Consider the following 5,750-nt stretch of genomic DNA (forward strand, 5'->3'; position numbering starts at 1 on the left):
AATTGGGGGGGTTTTAAAATCCCAACCCCCCCCCCCCCCCCCCCTCTCCCAAGCCCCTTTGCTCCCGGTAGTTACAACATGATAACTAGCTAACTATGATAGTTTTTTTAATTTTTTGTGCATATGAAAGAATTGTAAAGTGTATTTTTTTTTAGATAAAGAAATTGATCTTCAAGTGTTGAAATATGTCATGGCATTATGATAACCTATCTTCAAGGAGAGAAATTTGGGTGTTCGTAATTTAAGATATGAATCAGTTTTAACAACCTCATTGATTCTATCTAATAGTTATATAGCGAGTGTATTGCAGAAACGTGAAATGGTGTTTACAATAGTATAGCTTTGGGTTTCAGAAACCATTACATGGAGTTTCGTGACTGCAGTGTGGATAATTTTCTGACGGCAGACGTCTGCCTGACTAGAAAAATTGCTCCAAACTGCTATCTTGTTAGTATTCTTCGAATGTGTAAGTAATCTAAGAGCCTTCTATCTTGTAAGTTTTATTCTGTAGTTATTAATGTAACAATGATGTATGTTCTAATTATTTACAATACAATACACAATATTAAAGCAGGAAGGAATAACCTCATTAGCTGAATCATTCATAATCTCATAAAAAGAACTTGTATACGATACAAACGGTCTAGCGTGAAAGTAAGGCAATCGCTCTGCAACGGAAACTGCCGAGGATTGCCGAATAATGATTGTACGATAATTATAGAAAGGTCAAAATGTTTACTTTTTAGCCAATTTAGCCAATGCTGATTGGATAACTGTGGGTTAGGTTCTAAATTCTTTAAAAACTAGACAAGTTTTTGCAACTATAGCTACGTGACATCTGACATTAGTTAGCAAAAACTCATAAATTTACAGATAAGAGTTGAAATAATAACCTTGATATAAGAAAAACTGAAAAAGAATTGAAGGAAGGTTGAATTTCTGAAACTGTGTTACTTGACACAAGCTTCAAATGTCATGTAGGAAATTCCATGGTCGTTATGGAGAACTTCTAGATAAATATAATAGAGCTGTTCCTGGTATTTGGGCTGATTTGTTTGGTCAGGAATGAAGAGATCTGATTATATCTCATGATTTTGAGATATATAGTTGTGGTGGGTGTCGAAGCAGATCATACTTACTCTTTTCAAAACACCCGGTAGCCTACATCTCTTTGGAGGAGTCAACTACTTTACTTCTTTTACTCTCAATTTTTCCATATGATTGGATTGTCCACCAGCGAATACAGCCAATCAGAGTCCTCGAAGGAAAGTCTGTAAACCATAGGCCATAATGTAGGCCTACATACAGTCTGTCTGTGGTGGCTGTATTCGCTAGAGTGCAATCCAATCAAATTGATGCATTCCGTGAAACAAGTACAGTAGATAGCTCAATGAAGTCAAGGTATTAGACGCAGTGAAGATGAGGTTCTCTTTCAAATAATCAATCAGACTCGTGAAAAAAATCCATTTAGTTGGAGTAAGAATTGCGACCACTTGCTATTCTCTATGTGTGATGATTTTAGTCAGTTTTTTGATTATAGTTATATAAGAAATTATTCACTCAGTGATAATATTCTTACAAGCTTATTAACTTGTGTCGGCCATTCTTTGATAATGAATAAAAAATATCTCAACAATAATTCTCTTACACACTACAGTCGACCATCAAGGCGGGTTGTAGCACAATTGGTTAGAGTGTTGGATTTGTTTGGTTACGGTGAACAAATGGTGGTCGTTGATTAAAGAGACAGAAGCGCCATGTTGGAAGTTTGATTTGAGTCTTGAATGTATATAATTAGTCTTCAGAAATACTAGAAATGTACGAAAAACACATAATTCCTTTAAAAATAATTCAAATTAGAAATTTGATTCACTATTTCTCTAAGTCTTTTCCATATATCACAGTATATCTTAACGAGTCGTCATTTTAACATTCAAACGCGGATAATTCTGGACACACATGGAATTGAAGGCTCAAATTTCGATGGTGAGCTTAGCTAAAAAAAAAAATCCCGTTTCTGAGACTAAAGTATGATTGATGAAAAAGAGGGGGCACTTGTCCCTTTAAATAACCTTTAAGTCGCCTTTCCTTATTATTCCAGTCGACCAAGCTGTTAATTAACAGGTAGATGTTCCTCGAAAATTAATGCCCAGAGATTTGACTAATGACAAACTGCTAGACAAGATCCACGTGAACTTAAGTTGTTATCCTTGTTAAATCATTATCAAGACGTTTGACGAAGTAGGACGTAAAACTCCATTCATTTCATTTCATTTCAAGGACCAGGTGGTAGAAAGGATCATCGTGAATCTACGTTGTTATCCTTCAATCGGTTCTTCTAATTAGTAATTTGATGGAAGGCTACATTTAGTTTATTATCTGCAATGTCAAACGGTCAACTGCAACAGTTCCACAAACCCTCAAATTTACGGAAACTGTCGAGGATTGTCGAATACTGTAGTGTGATCCTGGCTTATACAGAAAATATATCAAACCATATAAATCAGGGCAAATCGTCGTCTGGTCAATGATGCAGTATGTTTCATACTGTGAACTATATTTAGAATACTTACTACGTTTAACTATGGGAATCACCTACATACTTTGATTTTGAAAAACTCGGTAAGAATTTCAATAATTTCAGTATATTTATAAAGCATAGTAATATATGGGACACTATGGAAGACAAAATGTGACAAATTGTCCTTCATTTTCTTGTTCAATGTCGTTTTGATGAAATTACCATTATAACCACGCATACGGTGGCTAATTTAGGCCATTTTACATCTTTTAGTTTAGTGTAAGATATCACTAGGCGAGGTAGCGATAATATTTAACCTTCATTTCCAAACGTAGCTCTCCTGATGAAGATTTTGTATCTGAAACAGTAACAAGCATTGACGACCTCAAGTCAAGTAGCTAACATTAAGTCCTATATTAGAAAGGTAACCCTTCATTTCCAAAAGTAGCTTTTCCGATGATGTGTCTGAAACACGTATCAGCTGCTTGAGATGGGCGATATGCACTTATCGATCGTTATATTTAGAATGAAAATTATCATGATTATTGACATCCAACTGTGAATAGTGACTAGCAGAGTGACTCGTCTGTTGTAGTGTCAGATCCTGATGTCACCTCGACCAGCCTCCACCGTCTTGGACTGATATACGGTGTGTCTGCCACCGCCCTGAATCCTAATAATTAATGAACTATTATTGTAAATATAATAACATATTTGGTTTATGTTAGGCTTTTATAAATATTCATAGTGGCGTAGCGATGATTTCATTTTCGAGTGTGTGTATGTCATTGCTGGGGGTGGGGTGCATCAAAGCAGCGCGGCGTCCGTTTGGGGATTTCGTGGTCGTTAAGGGGGAGATGGAAAGGGGGGTGTGGGTGTGCATGTGTTGTGCTTCCCCTGGAAAATTTTTGTTGGAAGTATAACACATATCTCATTTTTATGGCCCAATATTACCTCCTTAAATCAAAAATGAACACATTTATGATAAAATCTTGGTTTCTGGCAACCAAGCGTCTACAAACCCCTGATTTAACCGATACGCTATAATGATTTTTGGCCTCGATATAATAATTCATCTTTTAGTGCACAAAAAATGCGGTTTTCACATAACACTTGAATAATTCTATTATTTAGTTAAACACGTTCGACATTTTCAATAGCCGTCAATAATACATATTCAGTTTTCTTTTTCTTTTTTCTGACCCGCATTTTGGCTTTTGGGGATGTATTAAAGGTATGTCTCCGCTTACAATTTGAAAAATCAGATATACTCGGCGTCCATATTTGCAGTTTTCTTTGTCGTCGCGAAAGGTCAGGGCTCCCCCTGGAAATTTTTTTGTGAAATTAGAATTTTTTTCATTTCTTTATGCTCAGTATTTTCAGAATATCAAGGACAGTCACCAATCTGTGTCAAATCATACGGACAAATTTTGACGCGTTGTTCCTAAGTCAAGGGCAATAACTCAAAAACCGTTCATCGTAAGATAGCCAAATTCGAACTTGTCCTAGATCTCATCATTATAAATATTAACTTATATGTCTATGAAATATAGATTAGAATCCCTATGTTATCCAATAAATACATAAAACTAAATAATAGTTCATTAAACTTAGTAATTTGAAACATGCTTAGCGTTTATCAATAATTATTTAGTTTAATATCATCCTATATAGAGATTCTATTCTTAGGTCATGACACCTGGTTAGTCCAACTGATGAATATTTACACTAGTTGACCAAGTTTGAGACTTTAAATTTATGTCCATCCTAAGAGGTATTATCATTTTAAATAATAGCCCATCTTTAATATATTAATTAAATATGATCAATATACCTCGCTGATTGACAAGATGAGTTCAGATAAAACGATCAGACGTTTGATAATGAAATGTTTATATATATATATAGAGAATATTGTATAAAATGATGTTTTCAGTATGAATTATGGACCTCACAATGTGTATTTTATAAGGTTATATTTTTTTATATTTCGTTGGGTTTGATGAAAAATATAGGAAATAACCTTGCATTTTATACGTCATCTTTACCATGTCAAGCTATGAAGAACTTCTTTTTCTTTTCATCAAATATAATACTTTTAATCAGTTGTCTGTTCAATGTTATCAATTTGAAGTGGGAGTCTGGAAGCTAAGCTAATAGCTTGACATTGTAAAGATGGCATACACAAATGTAAGGTTATTTACTACATTCAGCATCCAACTAACTTCGTCTTATACCTTGACAACAATATCCACATTTCTTGTATCATGGAAGTTTGTAAATAAAGCGATTTAATTGGATTGTACACATTGAATTGGAAATACAGCCAATCAGAAACCTTAACGTTACAGTCTGTCTATCGAAGACTCTGATTGGCTGTACAATCCAATCAAATCGCTGCATTCCGTGATACAAGGCAGGTGACTATCCGTGAACTTACCTGGTGTCATAAAGTTACAACAGAATCCCTGTAAAATCTAGAAAATTGGAAAATTCACAAAACAAAGTAATTATTGAAAAACGTTTAATCTTAATATTAAGCATTTTTCAATACTTAATTGCATATTTATGGATAATCACTATCTATTTTAGATTTTTCGGATTATATAAGGATCCTGTTATGTTGTTTATAACACCAGGTATATCTCCTGATGAATATATGCCGTTATTGGCCAAGTTTAAAATTCTTAAATATTATGTTCATTCTAAGATGTAGTATCACTTTAAGGTACATATAAGTATGAGACGAAGTTCGTAATGGCTTGACATTGTGAATATGTTTGTATGTAAAAGCTACTTGCAGATTTTGATACCTCCTTGTACTGCTATAGATGTATATTACCGTCATATGAATTATCAGCTTATTTTAAGGGACAGTCCTGGATAAGATTGCAGGGAAAAAAACCTAAGAGAAAATTATAAAATTGTAAGGATTTATTGGAGGAAGTGGGATAATGCAATCGATCAATATCTTAAAAGAGGATAATAGAAAGAAAAAGGTCGAAAACCTCTGCTTTATTCGTTGGCGTACAATCCAATCAAATCGCTGCATTCCGTCATACAAGAAAGGTGACTAAACTGATGGCCTGGCGAAGTTCATATATAGCTATAGTCCGAAACATCTGCTCTATTACAGCCAACACTCTGTGCAAATAGCTATCAGAGACAAGAATGGAGATAGATGTTTCGGTCTAATATATGGCTTGACATTGTAAAAATGACTGAGAAT

The sequence above is a fragment of the Lottia gigantea genome, assembly GCF_000327385.1.
Source record: "Lottia gigantea unplaced genomic scaffold LOTGIsca_39, whole genome shotgun sequence".
NCBI lineage: Eukaryota > Metazoa > Mollusca > Gastropoda > Lottiidae > Lottia > Lottia gigantea.